This window comes from Heptranchias perlo, chromosome 17, assembly GCF_035084215.1.
Source record: "Heptranchias perlo isolate sHepPer1 chromosome 17, sHepPer1.hap1, whole genome shotgun sequence".
Lineage (NCBI taxonomy): Eukaryota > Metazoa > Chordata > Chondrichthyes > Hexanchiformes > Hexanchidae > Heptranchias > Heptranchias perlo.
In genome coordinates this window covers 3,271,480-3,296,202 of record NC_090341.1, presented here as the reverse complement: position 1 = coordinate 3,296,202, position 24,723 = coordinate 3,271,480, and the positions used below count along the sequence as shown (strand labels likewise).

Genomic DNA, 24,723 nt, shown 5'->3' with positions numbered 1-24,723 from the left:
GAGAGCTGTGGGGCTGCGGAGATAACTTCCAGAGTTAGTGGCTGAGGCAGAAACTATGTCAATATTCAAGATTAAATTGGAAAAGGTGGATGAAGGGATACAGGACCCGGGCAGATAAATGTGATTAGATCTGTGTGGAGAGTAAACACCAACACAGACTGATTGGGCCGAATGGCTGCTTCAAGTTGTTACTTCTGTGTATCCCCTCTCTGAGTTTAAATCTCCTCTCCCTGATTTGAACAAACATTGATGTCAAGATTTGGGAGTGGGAGATGTTGTTTAAATTCCAGAGCAGGGAGCAGCTGATGGGAATGCCTCTGGTGTGGGGGTGGCTCCAGTGTCTTTACTGAAATTACTTTGTGAGCAGAGGAAACAGCCGCGTAGGAATCTTCAGGGAGAGTGTGATCCACTCTTTAGGTTTTAGCACAGTCATAAACTTCCAGTACTTTTCGACAGTATTTATTGGCCCCACAGATCTTTCACGGCCACCTGAGAAGCCGGACGGGGCCTCAGTTTAACTTCTACATCCGAAAGACGGCCCCTCCGACAGTGCAGCACTCCCTGGGAGCGTCGGCCTGGATTATGGGCACAAGCCTCTGGAGTGGGACCTGAACCCACGACCCTCTGATGCCGAGGTGAGTGCCCCTTTAAAATCCCCCTCTCTCTTCACAAACTTCGGGCTTTTTGGAAAAACAAGAATTATTATTTAAAACAGGCGGGAGATCGGCAGCAGAGACAAGTACCCATCAATAGGTGAAATCAGGCAGAATATCGCACATCCTGTGACAAAAACCTGGGCGTCCCTGAAAGGTTGTCTTTTCGTTATCTCAATGAGAGATAGTGCACCAGTTGTTACAATCGAAAACACAAAGGGAAGCTATGTGATCGCACTCAGCTATCGGGCACGGGAAGTCACGGGAACGGAAGCAGTCGCAAACACTCTCTTTGCCAATCTGACATACAAGTCAAGAATGTCCAGAGTTTATTGGGAAGCCCTGACATTAGACGCCAGCCACAAAAGCCCCGCGTACGCCATTTGTCTCTCTCGATCCTGGCTGGGGCGATCAACCGAACAACAGGGACACGGAGGCGGGGGGGGGTGTGGGGACGGGGTGGTGGTGGGAGGGGCGGTCAGGGGGAGCAGTCGGTTTGCTCTCACAGGGAACGCTGGGCTGTGTGCCTTCAGGAGGGGAGGGGCGGAGGGGGGGGGGGGGTCAACTCAACGAGGTTTAACGGACCAGGAGTGAAGCTGAAATCCAGCACTTGGAGAATTCCATCGGAATTCCGAAGCACTTTACATAAAACCCTGCAGATTAGTGGGGATCAGACTCTGTGACGAGGAGCCTTATAAAAATTCCCACTGTAATTTCTGTGGTAGGAGTTATACATAGCTTTCGGAGAATTTTACATTTGGGACTTTTATAGCGTGGGCCTTGTGTGTGCCCTCCAGCCCACCTCTGCTGTGAGTGTTACATAATCTAGTTGACTATAAACATTCCCCTATCAGTTCTGTGGGTGGCTCAGTGGGTAATTGCTCTGCCTGATGTGGTCCTCAGGCATTAGCGGCTGGGAAGATCTCAGGTTCCCTCCCCATTCGGCGCTGGATAATCCGATCTCAGTCAGAGCACCAGTAAACAGGGCTACGATCGGACTCAGTGCCCCCTGGGTTAGGCAGGGGGCAAATAATACAGCTGTGTTAACTTTTCATTTGATCAGATTACACTTGGTGAACACAATAAGTTGAGGAAACGCAATCAGTTCCATCATTACACGGCCGGGAATCCAAAATGGTGGGAGGTCGGGTTGCCGCGGAAACGGTCCGCAGCAAGGTAAGAACGGACTGTGGGGGAGGGGGGGGGAGCAGGGGGTGAGCGGGGAGGGGGTGGCCCAAGGTATCCTTGTGTGGGGGGGGTTTTAGCAGCCTGGATCCTCGATGCCGCTGGCCTATTCTGGCCGGCCAGACACCGCGCGAGCCGTACTTGGACTCGTGGTCAAAATGGCGGGCATGTCCCAATGACACTGCCATTTAAATGAGGCAGACTGTGACCTTCCACCCTCCGTAAAATTGAGCTCATCCCAAACTCTGCTGCCCCGTATCTTAACTCGCGTCAAGTCCCGTTCACCCATCACCCTCTGTGCTCGCTGACCTACATTGGCTCCCAGTCCGGGAACGCCACAATGTTAAAATTCTCATCCTCGTGTTCAAGTCCCTCCGTGGCCTCGCCCCTCCCTGTCTCTGTAACCTCCTCCAGCCCTACAACCCTCCCGGATCTCTGCGTTCCTTCAATTTTGATCTGTTGAGCATCCCCAATTTCCTTCGCTCCCTCCATTGTCGGCCGTGCCTTCAGCTCTGGAATTCCCTCCCTAAGCCTCTCCACCCCTTTCTCCTCCTTTAAGACAAATATTGACTCCTCCCGATATCCCCACCATCACGGAAGCCAGTCTTCAGCCAACTCGATTCACTCCACGTGATAGCAAGAAACGGCTGAGTGCACTGGATACAGCAAAGGCCATGGGCTCCGACAACATCCCAGCTGTAGTGCTGAAGACTTGTGCTCCAGAACTAGCTGCGCCTCTAGCCAAACTGTTCCAGTACAGTTACAACACTGGCATCTACCCGACAATGTGGAAAATTGCCCAGGTATGTCCTGTCCACAAAAAGCAGGACAAATCCAATCCGGCCAATTATCGCCCCATCAGTCTACTTTCAATCATCAGCAAAGTGATGGAAGGTGTCGTCAACAGTGCTATCAAGCGGCACTTACTCACCAATAACCTGCTCACCGATGCTCAGTTTGGGTTCCGCCAGGACCACTCGGCTCCAGACCTCATTACAGCCTTGGTCCAAACATGGACAAAAGAGCTGAATTCCAGAGGTGAGGTGAGAGTAACTGCCCTTGACATCAAGGCAGCATTTGACCGAGTGTGGCACCAAGGAGTCCTTGTAAAATTGAAGTCAATGGGAATCAGGCGGAAAACTCTCCAGTGATTGGAGTCTTATCTAGCACAAAGGAAGATGGGAGTGGTTGTTGGAGGCCAATCATCTCAGCCCCAGGACATTGCTGCATGAGTTCCTCAGGGCAATGTCCTGGGCCCAACCATCTTCAGCTGCTTCATCAATGACCTTCCCTCCATCATAAGGTCAGAAATGGGGATGTTCGCTGATGATTGCACAGTGTTCAGTTCCATTCGCAACCCCTCAGATAATGAAGCAGTCCGTGCCTGCATGCAGCAAGACCTGGACAACATCCAGGCTTGGGCTCATAAGCGGCAAGTAACATTCGCGCCAGATAAGTGCCAGGCAATGACCATCTCCAACAAGAGAGAGTCTGACCACCTCCCCTTGACATTCAATGGCATTACCATTGCTGAATCCCCCACCATCAACATCCTGGGGGTCACCATTGACCAGAAACTTAACTGGACCAGCCATATAAATACTGTGGCTACAAGAGCAGGTCAGAGGCTGGGTATTCTGCGGCGAGTGACTCACCTCCTGACTCCCCAAAGCCTTTCCACCATTTACAAGGCACAAGTCAGGAGTGTGATGGAATACTCTCCACTTGCCTCGATGAATGCAGTTCCAACAACACTCAAGAAGCTCGACACCATCCAGGACAAAGCAGCCCACTTGATTGGCACCCTATCCACCACCCTAAACATTCACTCCCTTCACCACCGGCGCACTGTGGCTGCAGTGTGTACCATCCACAGGATGCACTGCAGCAACTCGCCAAGGCTTCTTCGACAGCACCTCCCAAACCCGCGACCTCTACCACCTATAAGGACAAGAGCAGCAGGTACATGGGAACAACACCACCTGCACGCTCCCCTTCAAGTCTCACACCATCTGACTTGGAAATATAGCGCCGTTCCTTCATCGTCGCTGGGTCAAAATCCTGGAACTCCCTTCCTAACAGCACTGTGGGAGAACCTTCAAAACACGGAATGCAGCGGCTCAAGAAGGCGGCTCACCACCACCTTCTCAAGGGCAATTAGGGATGGGCAATAAATGCCGGCCTCGCCAGCGACGCCCACATCCCATGAACAAATAAAAAAAGATATTAGGACAGGAGCTTGGTCAAAGAGGTAGGTTTTAAGGAGAGTCTTAAAGGAGGAGAGAGAGAGGTAGAGAGGCAGAGAGGTTTAGGGAGGGAATTCCAGAGCTTAGGGTCTAGGCAGCTGAAGGCACGGCCGCCAATGGTCAATGTAGGTCAGCGAGTGCAGGGGTGATGGATGAACGGGACTTGGTGTCAAAAGGGGCCTAAAGAAAATTCCAGCCCAATATAATCTTAGTACCTTTTACGTAGAGTCGGTTGTTCACTTATTTAGATTATTTTTGTTGCTGGTACAAGTGACACATCGTCTGCTACATGAGTTCGAAAACAAGCAGTCTTTGATTTTCTGTCGTTCTGAGCTTTAAGACTTCTACACCGTATCCCTTCATCTATTTGATGTCCAGATGTTAAATAATCAGTTTGTTTGTTGTACAGTATGTGCAGTAATTTTTGAAGAATTTAATTAAGATTGGGCATCTCAGTGTGTGAGACACTGGCCTTTCACCTCATGTACGTAAGAACATAGAAATAGGAGCAGGAGTAGGCCATAGGGCCCCTCAATCCTGTTCCGCCATTCAATCAGATCATGGCTGATCGACATTAATTCCAATTTCCCGACCTAACCCTCCGTATCCCTTGAATTTGGCTTGGAATTTCGATTGCTGGGATGAGAGCCCCTTAACAAAGGGTGAATGCATCAAATCTCACGGTCCTGACAATCCCAGCTCTCCGCTGTGATTTGGGATCAGTGGTGATAAGCTTGAGAGTCCAACATGGACTGAGCTTGGGTCATCTTGATCCAAGAGCGTCACAGAAATACATGCACTTACTGTCACACCTGCCCTGGGAGTGTTTGATGGGACAGTGTAGAGGGAGCTTTACTCTGTATCTAACCCATGCTGTACCTGCCCTGGGAGTGTTTGATGGGAGAGTGTAGAGGGAGCTTTACTCTGTATCTAACCCATGCTGTACCTGCCCTGGAAGTGTTTGATGGGACAGTGTAGAGGGAGCTTTACTCTGTATCTAACCCATGCTGTACCTGCCCCGGGAGTGTTTGATGGGACAGTGTAGAGGGAGCTTTACTCTGTATCTAACCCATGCTGTACCTGCCCTGGGAGTGTTTGATGGGACAGTGTAGAGGGAGCTTTACTCTGTATCTAACCCGTGCTGTACCTGCCCCGGGAGTGTTTGATGGGACAGTGTAGAGGGAGCTTTACTCTGTATCTAACCCATGCTGTACCTGCCCTGGGAGTGTTTGATGGGACAGTGTAGAGGGAGCTTTACTCTGTATCTAACCCGTGCTGTACCTGCCCTGGGAGTGTTTGATGGGACAGTGTAGAGGGAGCTTTACTCTGTATCTAACCCGTGCTGTACCTGCCCTGGGAGTATTTGATGGGACAGTGTAGAGGGAGCTTTACTCTGTATCTAACCCTGTACCTGCCCTGGGAGTGTTTGATGGGACAGTGTAGAGGGAGCTTTACTCTGTATCTAACCCTGTACCTGCCCTGGGAGTGTTTGATGGGACAGTGTAGAGGGAGCTTTACTCTGTATCTAACCCTGTACCTGCCCTGGGAGTGTTTGATGGGACAGTGTAGAGGGAGCTTTACTCTGTATCTAACCCATGCTGTACCTGCCCTGGGAGTGTTTGATGGGACAGTGTAGAGGGAGCTTTACTCTGTATCTAACCCGTGCTGTACCTGCCCTGGGAGTGTTTGATGGGACAGTGTAGAGGGAGCTTTACTCTGTATCTAACCCGTGCTGTACCTGCCCTGGGAGTGTTTGATGGGACAGTGTAGAGGGAGCTTTACTCTGTATCTAACCCTGTACCTGCCCTGGGAGTGTTTGATGGGACAGTGTAGAGGGAGCTTTACTCTGTATCTAACCCTGTACCTGCCCTGGGAGTGTTTGATGGGACAGTGTAGAGGGAGCTTTACTCTGTATCTAACCCTGTACCTGCCCTGGGAGTGTTTGATGGGACAGTGTAGAGGGAGCTTTACTCTGTATCTAACCCATGCTGTACCTGCCCTGGGAGTGTTTGATGGGACAGTGTAGAGGGAGCTTTACTCTGTATCTAACCCGTGCTGTACCTGCCCTGGGAGTGTTTGATGGGACAGTGTAGAGGGAGCTTTACTCTGTATCTAACCCGTGCTGTACCTGCCCTGGGAGTGTTTGATGGGACAGTGTAGAGGGAGCTTTACTCTGTATCTAACCCTGTACCTGCCCTGGGAGTGTTTGATGGGACAGTGTAGAGGGAGCTTTACTCTGTATCTAACCCTGTACCTGCCCTGGGAGTGTTTGATGGGACAGTGTAGAGGGAGCTTTACTCTGTATCTAACCCTGTACCTGCCCTGGGAGTGTTTGATGGGACAGTGTAGAGGGAGCTTTACTCTGTATCTAACCCTGTACCTGACCCTGGGAGTGTTTGATGGGACAGTGTAGAGGGAGCTTTACTCTGTATCTGACCCTGTACCTGCCCCGGGGAGTGTTTGACGGGACAGTGTAGAGGGAGCTTTACTCTGTATCTAACCCGTGCTGTACCTGCCCTGGGAGTGTTTGATGGGACAGTGTAGAGGGAGCTTTACTCTGTATCTAACCCGTGCTGTACCTGCCCTGGGAGTGTTTGATGGGACAGTGTAGAGGGAGCTTTACTCTGTATCTAACCCGTGCTGTACCTGCCCTGGGAGTGTTTGATGGGACAGTGTAGAGGGAGCTTTACTCTGTATCTAACCCTGTACCTGACCCTGGGAGTGTTTGATGGGACAGTGTAGAGGGAGCTTTACTCTGTATCTGACCCTGTACCTGACCCCGGGGAGTGTTTGACGGGACAGTGTAGAGGGAGCTTTACTCTGTATCTAACCCTGTACCTGCCCCGGGGAGTGTTTGATGGGACAGTGTAGAGGGAGCTTTACTCTGTATCTGACCCTGTACCTGCCCCGGGGAGTGTTTGATGGGGTAGAAGGTCGTGGGCTCAATCCCACTGCAGAGATTTAAGCACAAAATCCAGGCTGACAGTCCCGGTCGGTGCCAATACTGAACAAGTGCTACACCTACAGAGATGCCGTCTTTCGGATGAGATGTTAAACCGAGGTCCCATCAGCCATCCCAGGCAAAAGATCCCAGAGCACAATTTGAAGAAGAGCAGGGGAGTTCTCCCCAGTGTTCTGGGGCCAATATTTATCCCTCAACCAACATCACTAAACAAAGAGATTATCTGGTCATTTATCTCCTTGCTGTCGATGTTACAAATCTGACTTTTTATCGGATTCACACTGCTTTGCACCTATTTACCTGATAGCATGTTCCAGACGTGCAACAATAAGCCTACTTGTGATCAGAACTGTATATTTGTATCTTTGGGTTATGTATTTCTTCAATCAAATCATTAAACTGATTTATTTCACAGTGAGCAAACAGAGATAGTGACAGTTATGATCAGATTTACTTAGTTCAATTGGCACAACTTGTCTTTGCATAAAAATATAAAAATAATGAAATGCTAACCTTCCCCACATCAGTGCTTGACTTGAACAAACTAATCTGTAACTATTTCCTGCATTTAAAACTCTGTGCAGCCCTTTCTTTGCCTGCATGAACTTGAATAAACTTGTATTTGTCGAGTACCTGGGGATAGATTGGGAAAGTGGAGTTGAGTTTGAAGATCAGCCATGATCTGACTGAATGGCGGAGCAGACTCGAGGGGCCGAATGGCCTGCTCCTGCTCCATTTCTTATGTTCTTATTTTCTTTCACAACCTCAGGACGTCCCATAGCACTCTGCAGCCGATGAAGTACTTTTGAAGTGTCGTCATGTTGTTATGTAGGGAAATGCAGCAGCAAAATTTGCGTACAGTGAGGTCCCACAAACAGCAATGTGATAATAACCAGATTATCTGGTTTGGCCAGGACACCTGGCAGAACATCACTGCTCTTTTTTAAATAGTGGCCGTGGGAACTTTTACGTCCACCTGAGAGGGAAGACAGGGACTTGGTTTAACATCTCATCCAAAAGACTGCACCTCTGACAATGCAGCACTCCCTCGGTACTGCACTGGGAGCGTCAGCCTGGATTACACGCTCAAGTCTCTGGAGTGGGGTTTGAAGCCACGACCGGCTGACTCAGAGACAAGGGTGATACCCACTGAGCCACTGCAGACACTTAGGTATGTCGTAAAGTCTCCCTGCCCGTGTCTCTATCTTATCTCTTGTTGTTCACAACCGTGAAAAGGGATCACAGACTTTCCAGTACAGTGGGTGTAAGGTAATTACCAATTACCAAGACAAGCTGATGAATTGCATATTTTATTCACAGTCTATGAGGACACAACATCAAAGCAAGCTTGTTTATCATTGAATAAAATTATGCTTTAAAACATGTTTTTATGGTAAACTCTGTTTTTTCCAAATCCTCTCGTTGAAAAAATGGTCAAAACATGACTTAGGCAATCTTCCAAATGCTGCCAAACTTCTTCCTGTTTTGCTTTCACAACCTGCAGTCGAGGGAGGTGGCAGTGCCCCTGTGATCCACCTTCTCGCTTGCTGTGCAGACTGTTGCATGGTAAAGAATATTTTCCCTTCGCTCCAAACAGCACATTTCTCCTGGACTGCATTTGTAACAGAAGCATTTCAACTGCAGAAGCTTTGCAGGGTGCAGTCCTAAAGCAAAAACCTCTTTTCTTCCATCGTCAGACTTCCCACTTGCAAAGTGACAATTTTTGAACAAGCTGCTTCCTTCAGCCTCGGCTCAGTGGGTAGCAATCTCACCTCTGAGTCAGAAATTCAGAAGGTCGTCATTTCCAGTCCCACTCCAGGGTCTTGAGCGCATAATCCAGGCCGACACTCCCAGTGTCAGTACTGAGGGAGTGCTGCACTGTCGGAGGTGCCGTCTTTCGGATGAGACATTAAACTGAGGCCCTCTCAGGTGGACGTAAAAGATCCCGCAACCCTATTTCGAAGAAGAGCAGGGGAGTTCTCCCCGGTGTACTGGCCAATATTTATCCCTCAACCAAGATCACCAAAACAGGTTATCACATTGCTGTTTGTGGGATCTTGCTGCTTCGTTTCCTACAATACAACAGTGAAAACGCTTCAAAAAGTAATTCATTGGCTGTGAAGCATTTCAGACATCCTGAGGTTGTGAAAGGCACTGAATAAATCCAAGTTCTTTCTTTTTCTTTTATGTGCTCCTGTTCTCTCACCCACCACCGTTCTAAGTCAGCAAGAATAGGAACATAGGAACAGAAGGAGGCCATTCAGCCCCTCGAGCTTGTTCCACCATTCAATGAGATCATGGCTGATTTGTGACCTAACTCCATATGCCCGCCTTAGCCCCATATCCCTTAATACCCTTTGGTTAACAAAAATCGATCAATCTCAGATTTAAAATTAACAATTAAGCTGGCATCAACTGCCGTTTGTGGAAGAGAGTTCCAAACTTCTACCACCCTTTGCGTGTGAAAGTGTTTCCTAACTTCACTCCTGAAAGTCCTGGCTCTAATTTTTAGGCTATGCCCCCTAGTCCTAGACTCCCCAACCAGCGGAAATAGTTTCTCTCTATCTACCCCATCAGTTCCCCTTAATATCTTGAAAACTTCAATCAAATCTCCCCTCAATCTTCTAAATTTCAGGGAATACAACCCTAGTCTGTGTAATCACTCGCCGTAATTTAACCCTTGGAGTCCAGATATCATTCTAGTAAATCTACGCTGTACTCCCTTCAAGGCCAATATATCCTAAGGTGCGGTGTCCAGAACGGAACCCAGTATCTCCAGGTGTGGTCTAACCGGGGCTTTGTATAACTGCAGCATAACTTCTACCCCCTTGTATCCTAGTCCTCTAGATATAAACGCCAGCATTCCATTAGCCTTATTGATTATTTTCTGTACCTGTCCATGACATTTTAATGATTTATGTACACGGACCCCTAAGTCTCTTTGGACCTCCATTGTTTTGAGCTTTTCACCATTTAGAAAGTACTCTGATCTATCCTTTGTAGGTCCAAAGTGGATGACCTCACATTTGTCTACATTGAAATCCATTTGCCACAGTTTTGCCCATTCACTTAATCTATTAATATCTCTCTGTAATTTTATGTTTCCATCTACACTGCATTGCATTGAATGTATTGGATCAGTGAGACCCCCGGTTTCGCTCTTGAGTGAGGGTCATCTCCTCAGGGTCGAAGCTGCTGTTCTTGGTGAAGTCCAAGTCGACGCCATATTGAGGTCAACACCATTGGCAAGATCAAGGTTTGGTATGCTGAACACCAAACCCCACAGAGAAAATCCCTCAGACTGACAATCCCGGTTGGTTTGGAGGGAGATACTGGATATGAGTGTTCCTTAATTGAAGCAGTAGCTTGATTTATCTTTTGATGCTGATGTTCCAAAGATAAAATTCTCTGCAGTTATTGGTAGAATCCGTTCTGCCATTCCTCCCTTCCAGGTTGTCGAGAGATTCAAACCAAGCCTCTTAGATGAATAGATGAATTAATGGCACAAATAGAGATAAATGGGTTGATCTATTAGCCATTACTCAGTCGTGGTTGCAAGGTGACCAAGGTTGGGAACTAAATATTCCAGGGTACTTGACTTTTTGAAAAGAAAATGGAAAGTAGGGGTGGGGGGTTAGCCTTGATAATAAAGGATGACATAAGGTCAGTGGTGAGAAAGGGTCTTGGCTCAGAAGATCAGGAAGTAGAATCAGTCTGGGTGGAAATAAGAAATAACAAGGGGCAGAAAACACTGGTGGGAGTAGATTATAGGCCCCTTAACAGTACTGTTGGACAGAGTATGAATCAAGAAATAAGAGGAGCTTGTTACAAAGGTAATACAATAATCGTGGAGGACTTTAATCTTCATATAGTCTGGGCAAATCAAATTGTCAAAAGTAGTTTGGAGGACGAGTTCATGGAATGCATTGGAGACAGTTTCATAGATCAATACTTTGTGGATCCAACCAGGGAACAGGCCATTTTAGATCTTATCTTGTGTAATAAGGCAGGGTTAATTAGTAATCTCATAGTAAGGAATCCTCTGGGGAAGAGTGATCATAATATGATAGAATTTCACATTGAGTTTAATAGTGATGTGCTTAAGTTTGAAACTAGAGTCTTAAACTTAAGCAGAGCCAATTACATAGGTATGAGGAGCGAGTTGGTTAAAGTAGATTAGGAAATTAGATTAAAAGACATGACGGTAGATAAGCAATAGCAAACATTTAAGAACGTAAGAAATAGGAGCAGGAATAGGCCATACAGTTCCTCGAGCCTGCTCTGCAAAAGAAATATTTCATAATTCTCAATGAATATACATTCCATTGGTGAGACCACACCTGGAGTACAGTGTACAGTTTTGGTCTCCTTACCTAAGGGAGGATATACTTGCCTTAGAGGGGGTGCAATGAAGGTTCACTAGATTGATTCCTGGGATGAGAGGGTTGTCCTATGAGGAGAGATTGAGTAGAATGGGCCTACACTCTCTGGAGTTTAGTAGAATGAGAGGTGATCTCATTGAAAAATACAAGATTCTGAGGAGGCTTGACAGGGTAGATGCTGAGAGGCTGTTTCCCCTGGCTTGAGAGTCTAGAACTAGGGGGCATAGTCTCAGGCTAAGGGGTCGGCCATTTAAGACTGAGATGAGGAGGAATTTCTTCACTCAGAGGGTTGTGAATCTTTGGAATTCTCTACCTCAGAGGGCTGTGGATGCTCAGTCATTGAATATATTCAAGATTGAGATCGAAAGATTTTTGGACTCGAGGGGAATTAATGGATATGGGGAACGGGTGGGAAAGTGGAGTTGAGGTCGCAGATCAGCCATGATCTTACTGAATCGTGATAAGATTCAATAATCGTATGCTCTACCCCTTATGAAAGTTATTGGACCAAATAATGTGACAGTCTGAAAATGTGGCATCCCATGTCCAACCTGACTTTAAATTAGTATATTCATGTCTGAATAAAACATTGTGGCTGATTTCTAACGAAATAATTCTGTGTGTCCATACCGGCAAGAAAACACTGCTGGGCTGCTGGCTGAGGGCAGGATGGGGAAGAGAAATTAATATTTATTTTTAGAAACAAGGGAATTATCAAAATTGTTACCTTTCTGCTCCTGCATTTGAGAAAAGATATCATGGGTTGTACATACATTCATTTCACTTTATACTTCTGATGAAATGTTTACTATATCCAGTTATATAATAAATGTATTAGATAATAAATGGAAGTCTGTCCGACCTACTGCTGCTCCTCTTTCTTATATTCTTAAGATTTGCCTCAACAGCATCAAATATCAACACTAACTGGATCTCCCATCAAAACAAAAAGGTCCCAACTCCAACGCATGGAGGTAAATGTTTTTCTGACGACTAGTTTGGAATCCATTCTCAAGGTGAAAATGCCAAAGTGCTCTGTCTGTACGGGAAACCCCTAGATACAAATCTGCTGCCATTTCAGTTCCTATCTCCCTCTGGATCAGGCTCCCAAAGGAAGCAGAGCAGTCTTCAAAGAACAAACAAGTTATATAAAGGCACCAAGAGAGCCAGTCGAAGTCCCTTGATCACCAACATCTCAGCTGACCCCATCGTTTCGTGCAAGATCCACTTCTGGCACTTAGACAAAGAAGGCTTTCAAAGTATCAAAGTTGACCACATTTTACCAGTGGCGATGGAGCTGCTCTCATTCATTGTTAGCTTATTTCAGAAAGTTGTGAGCAAATTGGCTGCTGCATTTCCTACATTACAACGGTGACTACAGTTCAAAAGTACTTCATTGGCTGTAAAGCGCTTTGGGACATCCTGAGGTTGTGAAAGGCGCTATATAAATGCAAGTTCTTTCTTCTTTAATGATTGCTATTTTGCAAGTCAACTATTTAGGTGGGTGAGCCCCCAAACTCAGACTTTCGATTTAGATGGCCAGTGGCAACTTTTCGAGAGGTTTGATGTTACACCAGCTGCTTCCTTACTCAACATTCATTTCAGATGCCTCTGTACTTGGCTGGACAGAAGAGCAGAGTGCCAGGTGAGATCAGGATACATAATCCATGAATCAACCCTGTCAACAGACTGGAGTCCAGGGTTGTTTAACATGAGATCCAGTGCATTCAGCGATGAGTCTGACCATCTTTAAAACAATTAACACCACTCTGGAGAAATACAAGCCTGTGCTGTGCAGGAAGGCGCAGGGTATTCGGCGATGATGCAGGGAACGCAAAATGTCCGCACCTGCCCAATCGCAGCGGCTCTCCACAACAGGAGAGCGGTGGGACCTTACACCAAGCAGTGAATTGCGACATCTTCAGGAAATGGGAATATCCTTGAGTTTGTCTGGATGGGAGGAGGGGTGGGGTGGAGGGAGGGAGCGTTTGGTTGCGATGTTCCAGCCATCATGGTGTGGGGCAGGCTCGATGGAACAGCTGGTCTTTTCCTGCCCATCGATTTAATCGTGATGACCATGAGACTTGGACACTCCCCACTCCTCACCCTGCCCAAGCTGGGGGGGGGAGGGGGGTGGCGAGGGGAGGGGAATGGGCTCCTTTAAAACGGAGTGAAAACTCAGCCTTGTGCCCCATCACTCTTCAGTTAATATCTTGGCTACTGATAGAGACTGGCTAAGTGGTGTGGGTTTAGAGGGACAAAATATTACCATCAACGTGCTCGATAAAAATTCTCCCATTCACAGGCCTAGCGGTGGGAGTGTGGGGAAGGATCCCCGCTCTCTCTGTTTCATCCCACATTTTCTCTGAGGGAATCTCATTGCTCTACTCTCGCTGCCACTATACCAAGCTTTCCAATTGTTTTCCTTCTTCTTCTGCTCGGGTCCAGGGGTGGAACATCCTGTACTATGAGGCCCAAAGGTCAGGAGCTGGTCTTTCCTGGCAAGATGCTCATCGAACTCTTGATCCAGGCGGAGTGAATCTGAGTCGTTGACTCAGAAGAAGAACTGTCATATTCTGGCAATCCATCGAGGTCAGAGAATGTCAGGCATGTTTATTTTTATTTCGGATTTGTTTCGGTGTAATCCCCTTCCCTGGCTCCAAGACTAAGTGTCTTACTCTGTCATCCTTCATTATCTATTTTGAGAATGCACCACTGTGCCCACGATTTGTGATCAACACAGATCTGCCTCAGACTTTGGAACCATTAAGCACATTTTTGGAAATCCCTGTGTCGGATGGCCCTTCAGTTTAAATTCCCAAGGCAGTTCCCACGGTTATTGCTCCCGATGTAGATGTCAATGGGAACAGTAATCTAGTGGTTAAGGTGCCAGCTGTGGCTCAGTGAGGCACAGTCTCGTCTCTAAGTCAGAAGGTCGCGGGTTCAGAGTCCCACTCAAGAGACTTGAACCCATAATCCAGGCTGACATTCCCAGTGCAGAACTGAGGGAGCGCTGCACTGTCGGAGGTGCTGTCTTTCAAATGAGATGTTAAACTGAGGCTTCTCAGTTGGAGGTAAAAGATCCCACAGCCACTATTTTGAAGAATAGGAGAATAGACCAGATGAATGCATGGCTTGAGAGATGGTGTAGGAGGGAAGGGTTTAAATTCCTGAGGCATTGGGACCGATTCTGGGAAAGGCGGGACCTGTACAAGCTGGACGGGTTGCACCCAAGCAGAACTGGGACCAATATCCTTGTGGGGGCATTTGCTAGTTCTGTTGGGGAGGGTTTAAACTAGTATGGCAGGGGGATGGGAACCAAAGGGCAGGTACAGATAGGACAAATTCAGACCAGGAAACGGGAAGTAGAAAAGCAGTTAGTGATGTAGTTAGCGACTCAGAAAGGCAAAAGAAGCAAAGGTTAAATAATGTTCAGCACAGGAATTTGACGGGGTTAAAGGGGATATACTTCAATGCAAGGAGTATTACAAACAAAGCAGATGAGCTAAGGGCACAGATAGACACATGGCAGCATGATATCATTGCTATAACGGAAACCTGGCTTAAAGAGGGGGATAATTGACAGCTCAGTATCCCTGGATATAGAGTTTTCAGGCAGGATAGAGTGGGTGATAAAAAAGGAGGGGAGGGGGAGCATTATTGGTTAAAGAATCAATTACAGTTGTGAGAAGGGATGATATGCTAAATGGATCATCAATCGAGGCCATATGGGTCGAGCTAAGAAATAAAAAAGGGGCAGTCACACTACTAGGAGTGAACTATAGACCCCCGAATAGTGAAAGGGAGATAGAAGGACAAATATGTAGGCAAATTTCTGAGTGCAAAAATAAGAGGGCAATAATAGTCGGGGACTTCAACTACCCGAACATCAACTGGGATTCAAACAGTGTGAGGGGCACAGAGGGGGCAAAATTCTTGATCGTGTCCAGGAGAACTTTTTTAGCCAGTACTTGACAAGCCCAACAAGAGGGGATGCAATTCTAGATTTAGTCCTGGGAAATGAAGATGGGCAAGTGGGTGAAGTGACAGTGGGTGACCATATTGGGGATAGTGACCACAATTCAGTTAGTTTTAGCATTATTATGGAGAAGGACAGAGTTAAATCAGGAGTAAACATTTTAAATTGGGGGAAGGCAAATTTTACAGAACTAAGAGGTGATTTGGCAGAAGTGGACTGGACACAACTACTTGAGGAGAAATCAGTGGCAAGCCAGTGGGAGGCACTAAAAAGTGAAATTCTACAGGTACAATGCAGACATGTCCCCTCAAAGAAAAAGGATGGCACTGCCAAATTTAGAGCCCCCTGGTTGTCTAGAAGTATACGGGGCAAGATAAAGCAGAAAAAGAAAGCTTATGACTGTCACAGAAAACTAAATACTGCAGAAAGCCTAGAGGAGTATTGAAAGTACAGGGATGACGTAAAAAAGGAAATAAAGTAAGCAAAGAGAGGGCAAGAAAAAATATTAGCTAGTAAGATTAAAGAAAACCCAAAGATGTTTTATCAATACATTAAGAACAAGAGGATAGCTAAGGAAAAGGTGAGACCTATCAGGGATGATAAGGGTAACTTGTGTGTAGAAGCAGAGGATGTGGGTAGGGTTTTAAATGAATATTTTGTCTCCGTATTCACAAAGGAAAGGGATGATCCGGACGTAGTAGTTAAAGAGGAGAGGTGTGAAATATTGGATGAGGTAAACATAACGAGAGAGGAAGTACTAGAGGGACTGGAATCCTTGAAAGTTGATAAGTCACCAGGGCCGGATGGATTGTTTCCTGGGCTATTGAAGGAAGCCAGGGAGGAAATAGTGGATGCTCTGAGGATCATTTTCCAATCCTCACTAGATACAGGGGAGGTACCGGAGGACTGGAAGACTGCAAACGTAGTACCATTGTTTAAAAAGGGTACGGGGGAAAGGCTAAACAATTATAGGCCGGTCAGTCTTACCTCGGTGGTGGGCAAACTATTAGAATCAATACTGAGAGATAGGATAAACTGTCATTTGGAAAGGCATGGTTTAATCAGGGATAGTCAGCATGGATTTGTTCAGGGAAGGTCATGCCTTACAAATCTGATTAAATTCTTTGAGGAAGTGACAAGGAGGATTGATGAGGGTAGTGCAGTGGATGTTGTCTACATGGATTTCAGTAAGGCATTTGACAAGGTCCCACATGGCAGACTGGTCAGAAAGGTAAAAGTCCATGGGATACAGGGAAATGTGGCGAATTGGATCCAAAATTAGCTCAGTAACAGGAAACAAAGGGTAAAAGTCGATGGATGTCTTTGCGAATGGAAATCTGTTTCCAGTGGTGTGCCACAGGGCTCAGTGTTGGGTCCCTTGCTGTTTGTGTCGGAGCGGAGCTACAGGCGGGAGCGGACCTAGGAGAGAGCGCGGGACTCGGAGACTACTAAAGGCCCAGGCTCGAGGGCCTACCCGCACTCGGAGCGGAGCGACAGGCGGGAGCGGACCGAGGAGAGAGCGCGGGACTCGGAGACTACTAAAGGCCCAGGCTCGAGGGCCTACCCGCACTCGGAGCGGAGCTACAGGCGGGAGCGGACCTAGGAGAGAGCGCGGGACTCGGAGACTACTAAAGGCCCAGGCTCGAGGGCCTACCCGCACTCGGAGCGGAGCGACAGGCGGGAGCGGACCGAGGAGAGAGCGCGGGACTCGGAGACTACTAAAGGCCCAGGCTCGAGGGCCTACCCGCACTCGGAGCGGAGCGACAGGCGGGAGCGGACCGAGGAGAGAGCGCGGGACTCGGAGACTACTAAAGGCCCAGGCTCGAGGGCCTACCCGCACTCGGAGCGGAGCGACAGGCGGGAGCGGACCTAGGAGAGAGCGCGGGACTCGGAGACTACTAAAGGCCCAGGCTCGAGGGCCTACCCGCACTCGGAGCGGAGCGACAGGCGGGAGCGGACCGAGGAGAGAGCGCGGGACTCGGAGACTACTAAAGGCCCAGGCTCGAGGGCCTACCCGCACTCGGAGCAGAGCGACAGGTGGGAGCGGACCGAGGAGAGAGCGCGGGACTCGGAGACTACTAAAGGCCCAGGCTCGAGGGCCTACCCGCAGAGAGGCAATCGGTGAAAAAAAAACAAGGATTGAGGTCACAGGTTAGCGGGTAGGTGATTGGCGAGTCGATAAAGGGAGCAGCGGAGGCCTGAGGTGAGTAATTAAACTCACCTACGTGAGTCTTTTTCCCCAGCGGGGAAGGAGCTTCGCGGCTTATTCAAAGGCCAATTCATTGGTGCCCGTATATAGGTGGAGCGGTTGCTAAACCCGAGACACTACACTAGTAGTGACTCCCACCCTCCCACCTCCTCTAACCTTTTGGGGGGTAGAGGGAATTTAAAGGGTAGGTTCGTTTTTATATTTTGTTTTCAGGGACTTAACTCCTGGACCTAAGATAAATAAGAAGCAAAAAGTAATCCAAGTGGGACGTCACCAAGGAAGAGGTAAGTGATTGGCTGGTGAGTATTTTCCTGCTGAATTTGTCTAAGGTTAGAGTTTGTGGATTCTCGGGTCTCTGTTGTGTAGTGGGGGACTGCTGTTCAGCAAGGGCCCTTGAGTATACCTTTTAATTGAAGTGAAATTGGTGGGATTCATTTAATTTGAATTAATTAGTTAAAGGGTAAGTCATGTCAGGACAGCCCAGCCTCGTGTTATGCTCTTCCTGCTCTATGTGGGAAATCAGGGACCTTTCCGGTGTCCCTGACGACCATGTGTGCGGGAAATGTATCCAGCTGCAGCTACTGACAAACCGCATTGCGGCACTGGAGCTGCGGATGGATTCATTAAGGAGCATTCGCGATGCTGAGAACGTCGTGGACAGCACGTTTAGTGAGATGGTCACACCGCAGGTAAAGGTTGTACAGGCAGGAAGTAATTGGGTGACCACCAGGCAGAGTAAGAGGAGCAGGCAGGCGGTGCAGGGGTCCCCGGTGGCCGTCCCCCTCTCAAACAAATATACCGCTTTGGATATTGTTGAGGGGGATGACTTATCAGGGGAAGGCAGCAGCAGCCAACTTCCTGGCACCAGGGGTAGCTCTGCTGCACAGGCTGGGAGGAAAAAGAGTGGAAGAGCTATAGTGGTAGGGGATTCTATCGTAAGGGGAACAGACAGGCGTTTCTGTGGCCGTAAACGTGACTCCAGGATGGTTTGTTGCCTCCCTGGTGCCAGGGTCATGGATGTCACTGAGCGGCTTCAGGGCATTCTCAAGGGGGAGGGCGAGCAGGCAGAGGTCGTGGTCCACATTGGGACCAACGACATAGGTAGGAAGGGAGATGAGGTCCTGCATCAAGAATTTAGGGAGCTAGGTAGCAGATTAAAGAGCAGGACCTCAAAGGTTGTAATCTCTGGATTACTCCCAGTGCCACGGGCTAGTGAGTATAGAAATAGGAGGATAGAACAGATGAATGCGTGGCTAAAGAGTTGGTGCAGGAGGGAGGGTTTCAGTTTCCTGGATCACTGGGCCTGCTTCTGGGGAAGGTGGGACTTGTACAAGTCGGACGGGTTGCATCTGAACCAGAGCGGGACAAATATCCTTGCGGGGAGGTTTGCTAGCACTGTTGGGGGGGGTTTAAACTAACTTGGCAGGGGGATGGGATACAGAGTGGAGCTACAATAGGGGGTGATGTGCAGCCAAATATAGAGAAAAAAACAAGTCAGCTTGGAAGACAGGGCAAATATGTAAGGGCAAGGCTGGATGGCATCTATTTTAATGCAAGGAGTCTTGCGAATAAGGTGGATGAACTGAAGGTGTTGATAAACACATGAGAGTATGATATTGTTGCTGTCACAGAGACATGGTTGAGGGAGGGGCAAGACTGGCAGCTCAATATTCCGGGGTACAGAATCTTCAGGCGAGACAGAGGGGGAGGTATAAGAGGAGGGGGGGTCGCAATATTAATTAAAGAATCAATTACTGCCATAAGGAGGGATGATATATTAGCAGGTTCCTCTAATGAGGCCATATGGGTGGAGCTTAAAAACAAAAAGGGGGCAAGCACTTTGATGGGAGTGTACTATAGGCCCCCAAACAGTCAGGGGGAGATAGAGGAACAGATATGTAGGCAAATCTCAGAAAATTGTGCAAATAATAGGGTAATAATAGTGGGGGATTTCAACTTCCCCAATATTAACTGGGATACTCAGAGTGTAAAATGCTTAGAGGGTACAAAATTCTTAACGTGCATCCAGGAGAGCTTTTTGAGCCAGCATGTAGAAAGTCCTACAAGAGAGGGGGCGGTACTGGACCTAATTCTAGGGAATGTGGCCGGCCAAGTGGAAGAAGTGCTAGTAGGTGAGCACTTTGGTGACAGTGACCATAATTCAGTGAGATTTAAGGTGGTCATGGAAAAGGACAGGGAGGGGCCGGAAATAAAGGTTCTAAATTGGGGGAAGGCCGATTTTAATAGGATAAGGCAGGATCTGGCCAAAATGGACTGGGATCAGCTGCTTGTAGGAAAATCCGCATCGGAGCAATGGGAGTCTTTCAGAAGGGAGATTGAGACCATACAATGGCAACATGTTCCCGTAAAGGTCAAGGGTGGTTCCAAGAACTCCAGGGAACCTTGGATGTCAGGGGATATACGAGAATGGATTAGGAAAAAAAGGAGGGCTTTTGGCAGATACAAAAGGCTAAAGACGGAGGAAGCCCTAGAGGAGTACAAAAAGTGCAGGGGGATACTTAAAAAAGAAATTAGGAGATCAAGGAGGGGCCATGAAAAAACACTGGTGAGCAAAATAAAGGAAAATCCTAAGATGTTTTATAAGTATATTAAGGGTAAGAGGATGACTAGGGAAAAAATAGGGCCCATTAGGGACAAAAATGGCAATCTGTGTGTGGAGCCGGCAGATGTAGGAGGGGTTCTAAATGAATTTTTTGCATCTGTTTTCACTATGGAGAAGGACGACGTAGACATAGAAATACGGCAGGGGGACTGTGATATACTCGAACATATTAACATCGAGTGGGAGGAGGTATTGGCGGTTTTAGCAGGCCTAAAAATGGATAAATCCCCAGGCCCGGACGAAATGTATCCCAGGCTACTGTGTGAGGCAAAGGAGGAGATTGTGGGGGCTCTGACACATATATTCAGAACCTCTCTGGCCCCAGGGGATGTGCCAGAGGACTGGAGAACCGCTAATGTAGTCCCATTATTCAAGAAGGGGAGTAGGGAAAAACCGGGGAACTACAGGCCAGTGAGCCTAACATCAGTGGTAGGAAAATTATTGGAAAAAATTCTGAAGGACAAAATTAGTCTCCACTTGGAGAAGCAAGGATTAATCAGGGATAGTCAACATGGCTTTGTCAAGGGAAGATCATGTCTGACTAATTTGATTTAATTTTTTGAGGGGGTGACTAGGCGTGTGGATGAGGGTAACGCAGTGGATGTGGTATACATGGATTTCAGTAAGGCCTTCGATAAAGTCCCGCACAGGAGACTGGTCAAGAAGGTACGAGCCCATGGAGTCCAGGGTGCCTTGGCACTTTGGATACAAAACTGGCTTAGTGGCAGAAGGCAGAGGGTGATGGTCGAAGGTTGTTTTTGTGACTGGAAGCCTGTGGCCAGTGGGGTACCACAGGGATCTGTGCTGGGTCCCTTCCTGTTTGTGGTCTACATTAATGACTTGGATATGAATGTAAAAGGTATGATCAGTAAGTTCGCTGATGATACAAAAATTGGTAGGGTGGTAAATAGCGAGGAGGATAGCCTCAGTCTGCAGGACGATATAGATGGGTTGGTCAGATGGGCGGAACAGTGGCAAATGGAATTTAACCCGGAAAAGTGCGAGGTGATGCACTTTGGAGGGACTAACAAGGCAAGGGAATACACAATGAATGGGAAGACCCTAGGCAAGACAGAGGGTCAGAGGGATCTTGGTGTGCAAGTTCACAGATCCCTGAAGGCGGCGGAACAGGTAGATAAGGTGGTAAAGGAGGCATATGGGATACTTGCCTTTATTAGCCGAGGCATAGAATATAAGAGCAAGGAGGTTATGATGGAGCTGTATAAAACACTGGTTAGGCCACAGCTGGAGTACTGTGTGCAGTTCTGGTCGCTGCACTACAGGAAGGATGTGATCGCTTTGGAGAGGGTGCAGAGGAGATTCACCAGGATGTTACCAGGGCTGGAGCACTTCAGCTATGAAGAGAGACTGGGAAGTTTGGGTTTGTTTTCCTTGGAGCAGAGGAGGCTGAGGGGGGACATGATTGAGGTGTACAAAATTATGAGGGGCACAGATAGGATGGATACTAAGGAGCTTTTTCCCTTCGTTGAGGGTTCTATAACAAGGGGGCATAGATTCAAGGTAAAAGGCGGGAGGTTTAGAGGGGATTTGAGAAAGAACTTTTTCACCCAGAGGGTGGTTGGAGTCTGGAACTCACTGCCTGAGAGGGTTGTGGAGGCAGGAACCCTCACAACATTCAAGAAGCATTTGGATGAGCACTTGAAATGCCATAGCATACAAGGCTATGGACCAAATGCTGGAATATGAGATTAGATTAGACTGGGCTTGATGGCCGGCGCGGACACGATGGGCCGAAGGGCCTCTATCCGTGCTGTATAACTTTATGACTCTATGACTCTATATTAATGATTTGGACTTGAATGTAGGGGGCATGATTGGCAAATTTGCAGACGACACAAAAATTGTCCGTGTAGTTGATAGTGAAGAGGATAGCTGTAGACTCCAAGAAGATATCAATGGGTTGGTGGAGTAGGCGGAAAAGTGGCAAATGGAGTTCAACCCGGAGACGTGTGAGGTAATGCACTTAGGGAGGGCAAACAGTAAAAGGGAATACGCAGTAAACGGGAATATATTGAGAGGGGTAGAGGAAGTGAGAGACCTTGGAGTGCATGTGCACAGGTCCCTGAAGGTGGCAGTACAGGTAGATAAGGTTGTGAAGAAGGCATACGGAATGCTCTCCGTTATTAGCCGAGGTATAGAATACAAAAGCAGGGGTGTAATGATGGAACTGTATAAAACGCTGGTAAGGCCACAGCTGGAGTATTGTGCGCAGTTCTGGTCACCACATTACAGGAAGGACGTAATTGCTCTGGAGAGAGTGCAGAGAAGATTTACAAGAATGTTGCCAGGGCTTGAAAATTGCAGCTACGAGGAGAGATTGGATAGGCTGGGGTTGTTTTCCTTGGAGCAGAGGAGGCTGAGGGGTGACTTGATTGAGGTGTACAAAATTATGAGGGGCCCAGATAGAGTAGACAGGAAGTACCTGTTTCCCCTAGCGGAGAGATCAAGAACTAGAGGACATAGATTTAAGCTGATTGGCGGAAGGATTAGAGGGGACATGAGGAAAAACATTTTTACCCAGAGGGTGGTGGGTGTACGGAATTCGTTGCCCGAATTGGTGGTAGAGGCAGGGACCCTCAACTCTTTTAAAAAGTACCTGGACCTGCACCTAAAGTGCTGTAAGCTGCAGGGCTACGGACCGGGTGCTGGAAGGTGGGATTGAATGGGCACCTGGTTGTTCTTCGAGCCGGCGCGGACACGATGGGCCGAATGGCCCCCTTCTGTGCGGTATCTTTTCTATGGTTCTATGGGAGTTCTCTCCAGTGTCCTGGTCAATATTTATCCCTCAACCAACATCACTTAGAACAGATTATCTGGTCATTTATCTCATTGCTGTTTGTGGGATCTTGCTGTGTGCACATTGGCTGCTGTGTTTCCTACATTAATACAGTCGCTACACTTCGAAAGTACTTTGTTGGCTGTAAAGCGCTTTGGGACGCCCTGAGGTGGTGAAAGACGCTGTAGAAATACAAGTTCTTCTTTTACCGTACTAGAAACTGTGAAATTGAATTCAATAAATCAGGCAATTTGAAGGTTGATACCAGAAAAAAACATCAAAGCGACCAGATTTTTGTAGAAACCCAACTGGTTCACTAATGTCCTTCAGGGAATGGACCACGGCCTCCTTGCCTGGTCTGGGCCTACACACGACTCTAGTCCACTCTGATGTGGTTTAGTAAACTACTCAGTTGTACAAATCACCACCAACACTTCAGCGCAACTACACTGCCCGCAGCCTAGGAGATGTTTTTTTAAACGTCAGATCTTTGCTGTGGGCTTCTTGTACTGAGTGGTGCTCTCTTTACATGTCTCTTCTCCACTCTGGAGATTGGCAACCATTGCACTCCATACTTTCAGGTCTCTGTACAGGTGTTTGAGTCGTTCCTGCCCATTCCGTCACATCATGGAGCCAAGCTCTTACACCACGCCATGATCTACTGCCATCGCCTTCTCATTACCGTGCCAGACTGTGTGCCACCTTTCTCATAATCAGCCTCACCGGTCCTCTCTTTTCTTCCGCTAGCTCAAGAATTTTCTCTCATTAATTTCCTTCTCCAAGTAGTTCTGGGTTTCTGAGTGGATCCACTGGTCCCAAGCCTGAAACTGCTCAGTCTGAAAGGTTTCCTGTCATCAAGAATTACTTTCTGGTCAAGCTCGACTTCAGGGAGTGTCTTAAATACATGAAGAAATGGAATGGGATTCTCTACTGCTGAGCGGTGATGAACTTTGAGTTGGGCAAAGTTCCCTCCAACTTATTCTTTCGGTCTTGCTGCTTGGACCTCTGCCGTTTAATGTACAAGAACAAACATTGTTGGTGACTGATTTTCCTGGGCGCGATACTCTCTCACAGTCATGTCCTTTGCCGCTTTCCATCTTCTCTGGATTTCAAGATGGCACAATAAATATACACAAGGCCATAAGCCCAACTATCTAGAAAAACCTACGGTTCCCCATCGCAGCATCTGAAGAACGAAAGAAAAAAAAGAACTTGCATTTATACAGCGCCTTCCATGACCTCAGGACGTCCCAAAATACTTTACAGCCAATGACGTACTTTTTGAGGTGTAGTCGCTGTTGTAATGTAGGAAACGCGGCAGCTAATGTACGGACAGCAAGATCCCACAAACAGCAATGTGATAAATGACCAGATAATCTGTTTTAGTGATGTTGGTTGAGGGATAAATATTGACCAGGACACCAGGGAGAACTCCCCTGCTCTTTTTCAAAATAGTGGCCGTGGAATCTTTTATGTCCACCTGAGAGGGCAGATGGGGCCTCAGTTTAACATCTCATCCGAAAGACGGCACCTCCCTGGCACCGGGAGTGACAACCTAGACTTGGTGTTCAAGTTTCTGGAGTGGGGCTTGAACCCATGACCTTCTGACTCAGAGACTATATCTCGAATGACTCCAGGGATGTTGCTACCCAGACACCCATTCCAAGTATTGATCTCTTGGAGAAGA

At 47.6% G+C, this 24,723-nt stretch overlaps 1 long non-coding RNA gene across 1 annotated transcript in view; it reads left to right on the top strand.

Annotated features, from left to right (window-relative positions):
* Window positions 1-371: 371 nt before the first annotated feature.
* The window catches only part of LOC137333981 (uncharacterized), a 31,521-nt gene continuing 7,169 nt past the window's right edge, over window positions 372-24,723 (top strand). Inside the window, exons 1-2 of the long non-coding RNA XR_010966023.1 lie at window positions 372-635; window positions 12,337-12,402. This is a non-coding gene — a long non-coding RNA (uncharacterized lncRNA). The remainder of the gene's footprint in view (window positions 636-12,336; window positions 12,403-24,723) is intronic.